The following is a 17491-nucleotide window of genomic DNA, read 5'->3' on the forward strand; positions in this document are numbered from 1 at the left end:
TGCTTTAGCCTATAAATATGATATCAAGTTGGTTTATTGTGTGGTTTAATTCTTCAGCATTTTTGATGAATTTCCTTCTGGTAGTTCTATTGTTTCTTGAGAGTGGTATATTGAAGTCTCCAATTACTATAATAGTGTTGTCTATTTCCTTTTTCAGTTTTCTTAATATTTGTTTAATGTATTGTGTAGGTCTTTCATTCAGTGCATAGATATTTATTATTTTATGTCCTCTTGTTCTATTGACCCTTTAGTCATTATATAGTGATGTTCCTTGTTTTTTGTGATAGCTTTTGCATTGATGATATTTACTTTATCAGTGATTAATATCACTATTTCTGCTTTTTTCTAGTTGCCATTTGTTTTGTATATGCTTTTTACACCTTTTTATTTTTAGTGTTTCTTTATATTAATTTTTTCAGTTATGTCTCTTGTTAAGAACATATTGGTGAATTTTATTTCTTTATCCAATCTGCTACTCTTTTTCTCTTCAGTGGTGCATTTAAACCATTCACATTTGGTATGATTATTGAGAGGCATGTTTTTATTGCTATCATTTTGTTGAGTTATTTTTGGTGTTGTTGCTAGTTAATTTGGTACATCCTTATTTTTGTGGCACCTCTGTAGGAAGGACATCTCTCAGCATTTCCTGCAATGCTGGTCTTATTTTAATAAACTATCTTGTTTTTTTTTTATTATCTTGATCTTGTCTTCATATTTGATGGATAGTTTTGCTGGGTACACTAATCTTGGTTGACTGTTATGTTCTTTGAGTGTTTGATATATGCCATTCCATTGTCTTCTTGTTTGCATGATTTCTACTAAGAAACCATAACTTAATCTTATCTGCTTGCTCCTACCTGCTGACGTTGCTCCTCCTCGCAGCTCACAAACTAATTATTTTAGTAACAGTTCTCACTCAAATTCCAGCTCTCCTGCTCACCTCACTCTCCGCTCACCTTGCTCTCTCTGTGCCTCTCTCTCTCTGCATGCCTTGCTCTCTGCTGTGTGTTATTACATCTTGATGTGTGATTAAAACACTAACAAAAAAAATTGTGTGTCTAAGGTTTCACTGATTCTCAGTAAACACACCAGTTTTCAAACAGTGGTTTCTTAACTGCTTTAGTATCATTTTTTACTTTTTAATATATTTCTCTGTAAAAATTCCTTCATGTTTTTGTATATTTCCACACCTCAAAGGAGCTCTCTAAGCCTATATGGCTTTTCTGGGCAAAATTATTTTCTAGCAACTGCTTTAAAATTATAAAGAGACATCATTTTTTCACTTCTTCTTTTCTCCTTTAACTAAACTTGGATTTTTTCTGTATTATGTTTCAAGTGTCAATACAAAGATGGGCATCAGGTAGATGGTTTACTTGCATTGGGATGTCTTTTTTGACTGTGCTTGGAGTATAGTGTAATATAGTATGTAATGCAAAAAAGAATAGCTAAATGGACACTCAGTAAATTAAAATATGAGTGTTATATTTTCTAATGAAAAATGAGTAAAAATAGCTTGAGAACTAAAATTTAATTTATTAAGTACAAGGCTTATAACGTATCTTAGAAATTAATACACATTGTTAAAATCTACAATAACTTTACACCTAAAAATTAAATAATTGATAAATGTTTATTTTTAATTAAAAATATTTAACATCAAGAAAAAAAAGATGCTCACCACTGGGCCAACTGATAGCATCATGGTAGATGGTGAAGAGATTGAGATTAACAGTTTCAGTTTGGTTGACTCTACAATCAATATTCTTGGTACCAGCAGCCAGGAAATTAAAAGATGAATTGCTTTGGGAAAGTCTCCTGTCAGAGACCTCTCCATAGTACTGAAGAGCGATGATGTCGGTCTGGAGGCTAAAGTGTGCCTTATACAGGCCATGATCTTTGCAATTACTTGCACTGCATTGGAAAGCTGGACAATGACTGGGAATGGTATAAGGAGAATTAAAGCCTTTGAGCTGTGGTGTTGAATATAGCATGGACTGCTAGGAGAACAAACAAGTTCATCCTGGAGAAGGTGATGCCAGGCTATTTCTTGAAGGCAAGGATTCTGAGACTTTGTCTGACATGTTCTGGGGATGTTGCAAGGAAGGATCAGTCCTTGGAGTGGGACATCATGTGGAGGCACAGTGCAGGACAGGAAGACCCTAGAAGATATGGATTTATTCAGTGACTGTGGTAATGGGGGTAGGTGTGTCAGAGACAGTAAGGTTGGCACAGAATAGAGCAGGGTTTAGGGCTGTTGCACATAGGGTCGCTATAAGTTGTAGGTGACTCTATGGCACATAACAGCAACAACAACATTACAGTTATCTTCAGCGTGATTTGTAGATTGCTGCTGTTATTGATTGCCTTTGAGTTGAGCATGACTCATAGTGACCCTATGAACACAGGGTGAAGCCCCTCTACAACTGTCGATATTTATGGAAGTTCATAGGGTTTTTGAAAGCATGTTATTTAGGAAGCAGATGCCACTCCTGCTTCCAAACCAGTCATAGTATGATATTGTTTTTATATGTCATTGAGTTGCTTGTGATGTATAACGACCCTATGTACATTATTGTATCATATTTACTTCATAAAGTACATTGAACAAATACAGATTAGAAAAAAAACCCATAAAACCATGCCACCCATACTTTGAATGGTTAGTTAACACATACACTAGTAATCCTGAATATTTAAACAAAGTTAGCCAGACTATTATAGAACCCTTATGAAATTTCTTCTCTCTAGATCTCAGTATTTTCTTGCTGGAAAAGAAAAGTACACAATTATATAAGGATGTATTTCATAAATATTACAGATTTACATAAATAACATTATTGTGGAAAATAGGGTTTTAGTTTTACTATAGAATAGAATAGAATAGAATAGAATAGAATAGAATAGAATAGAATAGAATAGGAATCCCAGAAACCCATTTAATAGTGTTAATGCGAAACCTATACTTGGACCAAGAGGCAGTCGTCAGAACAGAGTACCGCATGGTTCAAAATTGGAAAGGGTGTACGCCAGGGATGTGTCCTGTCTCCATACCTTTTCAACCTGTATGCAGAGCAGATTATACGAGTGGCTGGGCTCTATGAGAAGAAGTGTGGCGTAAGCATTGGTGGAAGATCTATTAACAAGCTGCCTTATACAGATGACACAACCCTGCTTGCCAAAACTGAGGAGGCCCTCATGCACTTGCTGCAGAGGGTCAAGGACTGTAGCCTTGAGCATGGACTGAGTCTCAATGTTAAGAAGACCAAGATTCTCACCACTGGACCAATTGGTAGCATCAGGATGGATGGCAAAGAGATTGAGATTGTTCACAGCTTCAGTTTGCTCGGCTCTACGGTCAACACTCTTGGCACCAGCAGCCAGGTAATAAAAAACCGTATTGCGATGGGAAAGGCTGCTGATAGGGACCTCTCTAAAGTACTCAAGAGCAATGGTGTCTCTTTGGAGACGAAGTTGCGCCTGATACAGGCACAGTCTTTGCAATCACTTATTATGCATCAGAGAATTGGACAATGACAAGGGAGGACATAAGGAGAATTGATGCCTTTGAGCTGTGGTGCTGGAGAAGAGTATTGAATGTACCATGGACTGCCAAGAAAACAAACGGTTTCATCCTAGAGAGGGTTAAACCAGGCTGCTCCTTGGAGGCAAGGATTCTGGGGCTTCCTCTGACATACTTTGGACGTATTGTAAGGAGAGACAGGTCCTTGGAGAGAGACATCATGCTTGGTAGGGTGGAGGGACGGCGCAGGAGGGGAAGACCCTCTATGAGGTTGATTGATTCAGTGACTGGGGTAATCAGGATGGGTGTATCAGAGGCAATGCAATTGGTACAGGATAGAGCAGGGTTTAGGGCTGTTGTACATACGGTTGCTATTAGTTGCAAACAACTCGACGACACATAACAACAACAACAATAACGAATAAATTATGTATAAATCAATTTATGTGTGTACTATCTTTAACATGCAACTTCAGAGAAAAGGAGGACACAAGATTATACAACATACTAAAGAAATAAACATTCAACAAAATAGGGTATAATCTATTCCATTTCTGAAAAAGAATGCATCAAGACTAAAATGATCCTTGTGTTCTAGAATCATTTTTAAAAGAACTTCATTTACAATGAAGTTTACATTATTTTATAATGCATCTCTCCATGCATTGTTTCATTAGATTCTTAGAAACAAGTACCACAATAAATATGTCTTCCAATTATAACATGGAAATTGAATTTTTTTAAAAAACAAAGTAAAAACTCTGAGTCTATCTGAAATATTAGTTGTCAAGTTTTTCATTTAAAGCTATTATAACTATTCAGCCTAAAACAAATGCTTATTAGATAATGTTTACTACCTATACAAGGCATACATGACTATTTCTCATATGACTGAAGAATGTGTAACGTTTTTTAATATATAATAAGGTGCTCTGATGGCTTAATGGTAAGGAATTACACTATCAACTCAAGGCTTGTGGTTGGAATCTGCCGGCTTTTCTACAGGAGAAAGATAAGCCATCTTCTCCTGTGTGATTCCCTATCTCTGAAAACCTGCTGGAAGGTCAGCTATGACTTGATGGTACATATCAGTAAGAGGTAAAAGATAGGACACACATATGTTCTCAGTTTAACTAGCAAAAGATAATTAGCACTATACAAAATTATGGGAATGGATAACAACAGGAGCAAATCTATCAAAGTTTAAAAGCAAAAATGAAAAAGTACAATATCAATCAATTGTGTATGTTAGGCTTGGTTCAATCAGTCAGTGTGACATTGTGATGTAGTAAATTTTTTATATATAACCTCTCTATCCCTAATCTCCTAATACTCACAAAATGATAACATGTGACTATGCAAATAAGGCGCTTATAATCCATCATAGGTGTGGAGCAGAGTACTAAAAATGCAAATTAGGCACATTGGAGCATTACAGGGTGTAACCATGAAAATAAGATGTACAGAAAACTTACCTAGAATTGGTCAGTTTTTCCATACCACTTGACTTATAAAAGGTTAATCTCAGAAGGCAGGAAGGAGATCTCATAACCATGAAGAATAGCCAGGAACTAATACACAATATGGACACACTATCACTGGAGATTAAAAAAAAATTATGGAGAAAGAGGTGCATAAGATATTTTGATGTCAAAACTAAATATTATTACTTGCACAGTCATGCTTAGAAGAGTAGAGGAATAGCACAGGAGAGAAAGACCCTGGAAGAGATGGATCGATACAGTAACTGGGAAAATGGGAGTTGGTGTGCAGAAATCAGTGAGACTGGCTCAGGACAGGGAAGAGCTCAGAGCTGCTGTACATTGCAGGTGACTCAATGGCATATAACAACAATAACATGACAAACAACAACAACAAAATAAACAATAATAATTATAAATAATAATAATGAAAAACTATGACCGCTTTGGAAGCAGGAGTGGAATCCACTTGCTAAACAACATGCCTCTGAAAACTTTACAAACTTTCATAAATGTCAATAGTTGTAGAGAGTCTTCAGGCCTTTGTTCATTGGGTCACTATGAGTTGTGTTCTACTCCAGACAATCAACAACAAGGGTCCTGAATGATTGGTAACAATAAACATTAGTCTGTAAGTGGATAAATAGGCAAGACAAGCAAATATCAACAGGAAAAAGAACAATAGAGTTGACCATATATAAGTTTGTCAAACAAAATTTCTGTGTGTCTATATCTATATGCAAAGATAAGGGGGAGAAAGGTCAAATTGTATGTAGGAAGAGATTCTGAAAATTGTACTAGAAGGTACAGAGATCAAATCAAAGAGGAGAAAATGCTGAAGTAAAAGAGCTAATGATAATTTGAAAGGGCATCTGAAGAAGACAAAATGAAGTAATTACAAGTGCAAAGAGCTGAAGTTAGAAAGTTAAAAGAGAAGAAGACACAGATTATTTCTCAAACTCAAACTGAAAAACAAATTCAAGCATCCGATTGCAATCCACTTGCCTGACTATTTTTACAGACAAAATTGTGAATGATGCAGGAAGCATCAAAAGGAGATGAACTAATAAACTGAATCACTGGACTGAGAATAATTGATTGATACTAAAACATTTCAGGAAGTATCATATGATCAAGAACTAATGGTAATTAAAGAAGAAATTTAAGCTACTTTGAAAGCATTAGCAAAATAAAGCTCTACAAGTTAATGTAATAATTGAGATGTCTCAACAAACAGATATAGTTCTGGTAATGCTCACTTTCCTATGCTAAAAAAATTGGAAGACAACTACCTGGACAACTTATTGGAAGAAAACCATATTTATTCCAATTTTTTTTAAAGTCCAACAGAATATGTAAATGATCAAATTGTATCACAAGGCCATATGCAAAAAAATCTTGCAGAAAATTACTAAAGCATAGCAAGACCAGTATATTGACAGGGAAATGTTAGAAATTCTTACTGGATTTAGAAGGAGCCATAAAATAAAACATATCACTGCTGATGTCAGAAGGGTCATAGTTGAAAGCAAAGAAAACCAGAAAGGGGTTGACTTGGATTTTATTGACTGTAAAAAATCATTTGGCTGTATGAATAATAAAAATTATGGATAATATTGAGAAGAAAGAAAATCCTACTGCACTTAACTGTGTTCCTGCAAAACCTGTGCCTAGACCAAGAAGCTATTGTCTGAACAGAACAAGGGAACATGGCATATTTTAAAACCAGGAAAGGCATGCATCCAGGTTATGTCCTTTCTATATCGTTATTCTGTCTGCATGCTGAATGAATGACTTGAGAAACTGAATTATAAAGAGATTGTGACAACAGAATTGGAGGAAGACTAATCAACATGTTCTGTGTAGATGACCCAAACTTGCTTACTAAAAGAGAGAAAATAAAATGCTTAGTACAAAAGATCAATATTGATTGCATCTAACCATCAAGAAAATAAAAATCCTCACCACTAGACAAAAAGGTAATCTTGTAATATATGGAGAAAAGATTGAAATTGTCAAGGATTTCATTTTACTTGGATTCACAATCAATATTCACAACTCCTTCAAACAAGAAATGAAAATACATGTTACAGTAAGAAAATCTGCTGTCTCCTCCAAAGAAATATAGAGCAAGAGTGTTCATTTAAAAATTAAGTTGTGCCTGATACATACCACGACTTGACTTTGCAATTGTTTATTATGTCTCTATAATTTGGAAAGTGAATAAGGCAGACAAAAAAAAATATTGCCTTTGAATTATGTTGGAGAAGAGTTCTGTAAAAAGAACAAGTAAGTCTGTCTGGAAGGAAGAGGAACCAGGGGAATGTGATTCTTAGAGGCATGAATGGTGAAACTTCATCTCACATACCTTGAACAGGTATCAGGAGGGACTTTGGAAAAGGTACTGTGCTTGGAAATGTATGTGGGATGGATGGTCAGAGAAAAAAGAACACCCTCAACTAGATGGGTTGATATGACTCCAACAATGGGCTCTATCAAAGACTAAGAATATCAGAGACTAAGAATGTGAGAGGATAGGGCAAGATTAAGATATATTGTTCAGAGGAATTTTATGAGTTATAATCAACTTGATTGATTACTGATGCAGATGATACAACAACCTTGCTTGCTGAAAGTAAGGAGGACTTGAAGCACTTGTTGCAGAAGATCAAGGAATGCAGGCTTTGCTATGGATTACATTTCAGTGTCAAGAAAATAAACATTCTTACCACTGGACTGATAGGCAACATCATGATGCATGGAGAGTAGATTGAAACTGTCAACAAGATTACCTTGCCTGAATCCACAATTAACATCCTTAGTACCAGCAGAAAGAAAATAAAAAGATAACTTGCATGGGGAAGATCTGTAGTTAGGAAACTCTACAAATTATTAAGCAGTATGCTGAGTGAACTCAGTCCCATAAGGATAAATATTGTATAAAACCATTATTATAGAATAAGTATAAGGATCCAGGAGGGGTGGAAGAGCCTGGAAGCAGAGGGATGTGGATGTGCAGGGGAAAGGGGGGGATTAATCATTGAGCTATAAAATTTGATGGGTAGGTGGGTGAGGGAAATTGAAATAATTTGTTCAAATTTATATTTTAATTTTGTAAAGAAATTAGTAGAAAATAAAAAAAAATATTGAGGTGTAATGATGTCAATTTGAGAAGTAAGATGCATCTGATTCAGGCCCTATCTTTTTGATCATTTGTTATGCATCTGAAAGCCGGGCAGTAAATAAGGATGATAGAAGAGTAATTTATGCCTTTGAGCTGTGGTGTTTGAGAAGATCACTGCACAGCCCATGGATGGCCAAAAGAGGAAACAAATATGTTGTCTTGGAGATGGTATAGCTAGAATGCTCTTTGGAGATACGAATCACGAGAAGGACATAATGCTGGGAAGGGTGGAGCACTGGTGAAGGAGACACTTGACCAGGTGAATTGACATGGTGACTGCTACAATGGACTGTGCTGTGTCAGGAAGTGTGAGGATGACACTGGCTAGAAAAGGGTCTGGATCTTTTTTTCATAGGGTGGTTCTGAGTTGTACTTGACTTGACAGCACCTAACAACAGCAATCAATTTAAGAATCAACAAGAGAACTAATAAATCTGTTCTGGAGAAGGTGAAACCAAACTGCTCCTTAGAGGCAAGGATTTTGAGACTCCATCTCACATATTTTGGGAATGTAGTCAGGAGACACCAGTCTTTGGAGAGAAGTATCATGCTTTGAAGGGTCTCAGGAGAGTGTAGGAAAGGAAAATCAGGGATGAGATGAATTGGTACAAAAAACTGGTTAATGAGGGTAGGTGTGTCGGAGACAGTGAGATTGACTCAGGATAGAGCAAAGTTCACATCTATTGTGCAGTCATAGTCGACTTGATGGCACATAACAACAACAAAAACAACAACAATCAAGTTGAGGGCACCTACCAAAACAAAAATCTGTCTAGGCTAGTTCTAATATTTTTGAGAAATCGCAAGTCTTTATGAAATCAAAAGACACGCTACATTGGCAAGTCAGCTGTCAAGGACATCTGCAAAATTCTAAAAAGCAAGAAAGATTAAGATTAAAGATTAAGATGCTCCTGACCTAAGCTAAGTATTTTCAATTGCTTCCTATGCATCTGAAAAGTAGACAATGAATAAGATAAATCAAAGAAGAACTATGCCTTTGAAGTATGGTGTTAGTAGTTGAAATGTTTTAAATGTACTTTGATAAATGAACTCTTGAAAGTACAAGTAAATCTGTCTTGGAAGCGCATCTGGGGTACTAGTTAGAGGCAAGTGTGGTGAGACTTTATCTCACATACTTTACTCATATTATCAAGAGAGGGCTGTCCTTCAATGAAGACATCATGTTTAGAAAGGTAGAGAATCAGAAAAAAAAAAACAAAACAACAAGGATGGGCCTCAATTAAATGAATTGACACAGTGACTGCAACAATAGACTGAAACTATCTGGGATTTTTAGAAAAAAAAGCTAAAATGCTTTGCCACAGATAAACTGTATAATGTAAGCAAATTTCCTTAACTTGCTTTGTCACAGTTTTGCTATATATAAAATGAGATATATAAATTACTTTGTAGGACTGTTATTAGAATTTAATTACTTACCACAGGTAAAACACTTAGAAGACCTCTAGCCCCCAACACTCAGTAGATATAAGCCACTATTATAACCAGTATAGGGTTTTTGAAGTCTTGTTATTTTGGAAGTATATGGCCAATCTTTCTCCCTAGTGTTTCTTAACTTAAGTGCTTAGCTTTAGAGCAATATTTGACAGACACTCATTTTACTGACAAGAAATGATGAGATTATGCAGGTAATAGAATAGGTATCGGTCTAGGGGCCCACAGCTTCATTGGTGCATGTGTGTGTTCCCTTTCTCATCCTGTGCTGCCAGCATCCAGCTCAATTCCCTCTCTTTGTCCCTCTATAATCTCCCTTTCCCTTCCCCCAGCCAACTCTGGTTGGTATCGAAGACCCCCAACCGCTCTATTTACCCTATTATTTCTTTCTACTCCTTTGTGATGCTCCTGGCACTGGAGGAGTAGAGTGATCTCCATTTGGTGGGTACAGTCTTCACGTGCTGGATGTTGTCTCCATGCACTTCTGTGCACTGGATTGAAGTTCAACATCAAGTAAACAAAAATTCTTACTACTGGGCCAATTGGCAGCATCATGATAGACAGTGAAGAGATTGAAATTGTTAACAGCTTCAGTTTGCTCGGCTCCACAATCAATATTCTTGGTACCAGCAGCTAGGAATTCAAAAGGCAAATTGTTTTGGGAAAAACCTGCTGTCAGGGACCTCTCTAGAGTACTGAAGAGTAATGATGTCCAGTCTAGAGACAAATGTGCACTTGATTGAGACCACCATTGCTATGTGTCAGATCACAGTTACTTGCTATGTGTCAGATAGGTGAACAATGACTAAGGATGATAGAAGAAGAATTGATGCCTTTAAGTTGTGAAGCTAGAGAAGAGTATTGAACATACCATGGAGTGCTAAGAAAATAAATAAGTCAGTCCTGGAGATAGATGGTGAAACCAGGCTGCTGTTGGAAGCATAGATCTTTGAAGCTCTGTCTTAGATACTTTCAGCATGTTGCAAGGAGGGACCAGTCCATGGAGAGGGACATCATGCTTGGGAGGGTGGACGAACAGCGCAGGAGAGGAAATCCCTGGATGCGATGGATTGACTCAGTGACTTGGTTAATGGAGGTAGGTGTGACTAAAGTTAAAGCGGTTACAAGCTTTAGTTTTCACACCTTTGGGATTGAAAAGCTTCTTGTCACTAGGCAACCAGAGCTTCCTTAGCACCTGTATTTTTAAGATTAGATTGCCAGGGTTTTCTTCTGACATGCTTTGGTTGGGCTCCAACTTCCAGTTAACTGCCGAGCCTATTAATACTTTCCACTGTTTGTGGACACTGGAAAAATCTCTATTAAACTGTTCATCATTTTAGGCAAAATAACCAGTCTAAACAATAAGCTTAGATTATCCAGGCCATTGGTATTGTAATTTCCTGAGATAATTTTAGACAATATAATTGCTTTTTGTTATCTGTTTGCCTGATATGATATGCTCTTCTCTTTGACCAGGTGTCATGATGTATGTAGGGAGAGTGATTGTGTATACTTATTTTCTTTACTCAGTTTCGATACACAACTGTTAAACTGGACTATAATGATTAATGTATTTGTTATTTCATACTACTGTAATTAAAGTACAACATATGGTTGATTTTTAATAAAAATGTCTTCTCTCATAATTTACATTCAGGGTGCCTACAGGAAGTCTACAGGAAGATTTTTAGCTCGTTGTTGACTCTAGAGGAATGCCCTTGTAATTTCTGTGAATCCAGTGTTCTTGGAAATCTCGTGTCTTTGATTTCCTTTGTATCAAGGAGGTTTCCAGAGTAAGGCCACAGATAATCATTGCCCCTGAATCCTTTCCTTGTTGGTTCTGAGGTCCTCTTCTCTCATTTTGTTTCTCTCTACTTTAGTCTTTTGTAATAGAGAAGGAATTTTAAGCCACATTCCAATGACATTCCTGTTACATCAGACCAAGTTTGTAATTGGAGAGAGGGCATTTTGTTCAACCTGCAATCTTTTTACAAGTGAGTGATTTAACAGTTTATTACCATTACTTAATTATAGAAAAAAATTTGAAAGTCGTGGTTGAACCAAATAAGCATGTTTTGGAGGACACAGATTCATGGCAATGAATTAAAAACAAAAACAAAAACAAAAACAAAAATCCCTGTTCTCACACTTAAATGCAATGATTTTTTACTATAAATAATAATCACCCTAGATATTAGTTAACAACAGTGACAAAGATGAATCAATCTTCTATATATGGTATAAATGACGGACTGATTTTCTAGGATGCCTCAGGGAATATTGAAATCTCTTCTTTTATCTATGGCTTAGTTTGTGGGCTTTGAGGCATATGTTCTACTCCCATCCTTCCATTTTCTATTCACTAAAGTGACTATTTGCAAACATCTTATATGTTTCCATTGATATAGCTAAGATAGACACTCCTCTGGTACTCCCTGCTTTCAGCCAAAATCCATCTAACATTAGCTACAATATCCCTAGTACCACGACCCCTTCTAAACCCAGCCTGGACTTCTAGCAGTTCTCTGCTGATGTGCTGTTCCAGTCGTTTTTGGATAATCTTCAGAAAAATCTTGCTTGCATGTAAAATCAACAGTATTGTTCTATAGTTCCCACACTCTGTTGGGTCACCCTTCTTTGGGATGGGAACAAATATAGATCTCTTCCAGTCAGTTTGCCAAGTGGTTGTTCTACAGATTTCTTGGCACAACTTGGTGAGCACAACCAGCGCAGCGTCTGTTAGCTGAAATATGTCAATTGGTATACCATCTACAACTGAGTATAATAGGAGAGGAAAATGGTTTATTCTCAAACACAAAATACAAAAGTTCTACAGCTCAAAGCACAGGTTTCTTTATCAGCATCTGGTTCCTAGTTTTTTGGATGCCTGATTTTTAAAAATATATTTGGTATGCATCCTGTTTAGAAAGTCTATTTATTTTAGTTAGAACAAGATTACATGTTAACATCAATCTTTCCTTAGATCCCAATTCCAAAAATTATGTACATCCTTTTATTTTACAGCAACCTTTTCCAACCCCTAAACTATTGTACACTTCAGTCCGTATCTTTCCTGTTCTTACTCTTTAGCTGTGACTGAATTTCAGCATTCTAATTAGGGCACTGCTTCCCTTGAAAACATTTCAAATATCATTCTTTTTGTGCCACGTGGTCTTGAGAAAGGCAAAGAATGTTACTATCGTCTATTCTTAGTTATTTCAGACTATTCTTATTTGGACCTAAACCCCTCAGTTTTGAACCTTGTAGTATAATACTCTCTGAATCACTCTATCTCCTTGTTATCTTCAATCTTTTTCTGTAGATTCATACCATAGTTACTGTTTTCAATACTTTTACTGCTATAATTATAGAAGATATTGTTGTCAATGTAGATTATCCTTTTAATTCTTGGAACTTTTAAAATTCTTTGAGCTTTTCTCCTATAATTATCATAATCTTTACCTGCTTCAGCTATTCTCTACAATGTTTAGACTCCAGATATTGTTGTAACATAATCCGGAGTTCATATATTCAGCTCTCTGCTCATCATTTTTTCTCTTTTCAATTTTGTAATTTCCAACAATCATTTTATATCATCAGGACCTATAACTTTTTACATTCATTATCTTTTCTCTGCCTCTTATCCCCTCTTCTCTTCAATATTACTGCTTTCAAGTTTAAATTTCATGAACAATTATTATTATTATTCTCTGCCTCTGTCTTGCTTAATCATATTCACTGGCCAAAATTATAACCTTTGTTAATTAATAATTGGTACTCTGTAATGACTATAGCTGCAGAAAAACATACATCCATGCTGAATGGCTTCACTTTAAATTTAAAATCATTAACCTAAAGTGAATCCTTAATGCTGCCTAACAATTACGGTCTGTTTTTCAACTTCATTTACCATCCCATTCTGTTAGATAATTATTTTATACATCTTCTTCTCAAGCTTTTAACACGTACCCCTGCAACCACAGTCTTAGGTTCAGATCTTGCTTCCTATTTCATTGGGAAATGTGACTTTATCAAAAGAAATTCAACAAACATCCACAACCATCTCTGATTATATAACTGCATCAGTTTTCTGTTATAATGACTGAATTAACTATGCTCTGTAGAAAGACCAACGCCTTTGCCTATGAGATAGATCTCATTTAACTGGTATAATTAAGAATATCATTTCATTATTTTTTCTAAGTACACATTCTGTTTCTCCTTATGCTTGATCTTTGTCAGTAGCACAAATAGACTCTTAACTCTTCAATTTTAAAAACGGTTTTAAATTTTTTTTTCTTTTTTTCGTTTGGAGCTACTTCTCCATCTAGCTTCTCTTTGTAGTAGATTGTTCCTAAGAATTGTGCATATTCACTCTTTCTGATTTCTTTCTACCAATTATCTCTAGAACACAATCCGGTAGGATTTGACTCATGTTCCTGCATTATCACTACTTTTGCCAATCTTGATATCTTCCACCTTGCTAAATCCAGTGGTAGGGTGATCAATCATCATTCTACTTAACTTATTTGTAGCATCTGATAAAACTGACCATGCCTTCCTCCATTTAATACTTTATTTTTAAGATTCACGTACACTATTACTATTATCCGGATCATAGTTTACTGAAGGTTTCAAATCCAGGAGAAACTCTGTAGCACAGAGGCTTCTAGGAGTTCCCTTCTGTAAAATCACCCCTCTTCTTTTGGAAAGTCTGACATAAGCGTGCTTATATTTTAGTCATCTGCTTAGACATTATCAGATGTTTTCCTCTTTCCCTTTGATAAATATGAGCTTTTTTCCCTTATCTATGCTCTCACAGCAACATGTTGGCCACCTATCAACTTACAGTCTAATATTACATTGTCTTGCCAGTATCTCCCTAGAGTATGAACTTTATGAACCACTCACTTGTTTGCTTCTGGATTCCTAGAAATAAACACACTACATGGACCTAAGAAAAATGATCATTAATCTTCCTTTTACTTCGTGGCAGACATTATGTTAAGGGTTTGCACTCATTACTTCATTGGTTCTCACAACAACACTGGGAAGAAAATACAACTATCAAACCATTGTAAAGATAAGAAGAGTAGATTTTAAAGCAATTGAGTGGCTTGGCCAGTGGCACACACACACAGAGCATGACAAAACTAACACTAGATCTCAAGTCTTAGAAAATCTTACAATACACTTAATTGCTTTGCTACACTTGTATTCTTCTTGTTTGTTGGATTGATGAATTAACTCTGAGAGTGGAAAAGAGCTGAGGACTCATGGACTATTGATCTCATGTTTCTATACTGCAAAATCCAAACTTTCATTTCATGAAAGTCTATTCATATTGGAGATGCGCTTAGAGAGAGTGGAAGAGTCATTGACCAGGCTTTCATTTTACTCTCTAAAAGGGTTTATAGCAAGAGAGAGATGACTCCTAGAAAAGTTATTTAATATGATTTTTTTTAAAATCTCTTTTCCTATTCTAAAACAAATAATGGGGGGGGGGGAAATATATGTACCAGGGTTTGAATTTTGCTTCCCAAATTCTGGTTTCTTGGTGATAAAAGAATTAGATATAAAGCTATTTCTCATATTTTCACATCCTATGTTTAATGAAAATCAAATGAAACTCTGCCAAATGGGTGAGTGGGAGTCAGATGTATAATTATATCTCCTTCTGGAATACATACTACCCAGAGATTAAATTGCTAACATCTAATTGGCCTTTCCAAATATAATGTATTGTTTCCTGGAAAGCTGTCAATAGTTATCTGCTGTGCAAATGAAAGGGAATAGTTGGTTTTTAATTTTGTTTTGTTTTGTTTTTAAGTAAATGTTGTAACTTGTTTAAAAATTTAAGCACAAATTTAGAGAGGGATAAATGAAGAAAATATTTTCATTCATGATTAGTATGAATTATGTTCCTGACTGTATGTAGTTTACATGTTGAGTTTCCTTTAGATGTATTACCAGATATAAATTATTCCCAATATTTTTCTACTAAAACCACTCCCAACAATGACTTACAATAAAAGAATAGATATTGTCCTGTGATGAATGACATTTTATGTGAAAACACTAGATATTTGAGTTTGCCCTTTTATAACATCTGAAGAGAAAAAAATAAAAGAGGAGGCATCAAGAGATATTCAGAGCCAAAAGAAAGCAGATGAAAATCTAGCATTACCTTTAAATATCATTCCAAGCAGACAGCTCACTCTGTTTTTAAGACGTAAATAACATTTCAATTACAGGGGGAAAAAACTGTTTGTTCAAATATTTTCTCCTATTCCAATGCTCCAAACAGATGTTATTTTGTAAGATTATATCTATAGTAATGATTATGATTCATTAGGTGTCATTAAATAGCTATCCTCAAAATTAATGTACTAAAAATACAGTATTTTAAATACCATCCATGTTTGTGGCATTTTCTTTCCATACATATTTTTTTTTAAAAAAGAAGACCTACTTGAGTGCAATGAACACTTATTTCTTCTATCAAAGGGACAGGTTGCGATTGAACTTACACAGTGTGGTTAATGAGCAAAAGCAGTTGCCACGGGCATCATGAAGAAAGAAGCAGTTCTATTGGTTGAAATCATATTTGGACACTTGAAATTTTCTGTTTTTATTATTTTCAAGGCACATAGTTGCTTCTGTATCCTGAAGATAGTGACTGATCTTTGTCCATTTTTTAAAGGCAAAATAGGACTGTGATCGTCCATCTTGGGTTAGTATAACCTGGTTTAAAAAGTAGTACAAATTGAAGGAAACAGTAAGTGAATCTATGCAAACGGGGGTAATGCTTAACGAGTTTTTATTTCTTGTGAGTAAGGATGTGATAAATCCCTATCTCCTGGGGGTCATGAACAATTTTCTCCTACATTTTTAGTGAATAAAACTAGTCTACTATTCTCACCATTCTAAAGTGATAAGAACTTGACCTCCCTTAGAGCTTTCAACTGGGAGAACGGTTATTTTTCCTGCTTTGCAACTAATACAGAATCACTGCCTACTGAGCACATTTGCTATTCTTCTCTCTCTTGAGGTCAATAGCGGTTGAAGAGATATTAGGTCTGAACTTAAAGCTCAATTTGGGAGTAGAAAGATTTTTAGGCTTGATGGGTTGATGTGGATAAGATTTTTCCTTCTGCAGTGCAACCATCATTAGCAGTATCATGGAGGGAGACTTACATGGTTCTCTTCTCTGGATCTAGCCTCTGGAAAAAGGAAACATACAGAGTGCAATTAAAACAGTTGGAATACATTGATTTGGGAGTCCATACACTTCATGTCTACCATTAACATACTTAAGTCACCCACTCTGTGCAATTATTCTACAAACAGTCACAATTTCTTATGCAAGAAAATATTCATTGTTTATTCATTTTGGGAATGATTGTCTTAGAATCATAGCTTTCCTATGTTCTTCAATAATAATGTGACCAATATGGAAACTGGTAAAAAATAGTATTAAAGAAAAAATTAGCTTTGTGTTGCAACACTAGCTTTATGTAGAAACACAAGGGTAGTTTTCTTTTTATCTGTAGTTTATTTTTGTAGTGGAAATGATGTATATCTGGGTCACAATTAATACTAAAATTTATAATAATAATGATGGCAGTTATAAACGAATAACAAGAGATCAAGACAAGAATCAACTACAAGTGGACTAGCCTATCTAGTTAATTTTTAAAAATCAGGGTATTTGGTACAGTGTCTGAAGTGTGACACAGTGGCAAGAAAGTTAATTCCTTTTGACTTCTGCCAGTTAGTATTAAACTTATGAGGCATGAAATCATCTAATTCTCTATAATAGGTTTTCTATAGAGTTCCCAGTAGAAAACA

The sequence above is a fragment of the Elephantulus edwardii genome, unplaced genomic scaffold (assembly GCF_000299155.1).
Source record: "Elephantulus edwardii isolate Elephantulus edwardi_28Jun2011 unplaced genomic scaffold, EleEdw1.0 scaffold00398, whole genome shotgun sequence".
NCBI lineage: Eukaryota > Metazoa > Chordata > Mammalia > Macroscelidea > Macroscelididae > Elephantulus > Elephantulus edwardii.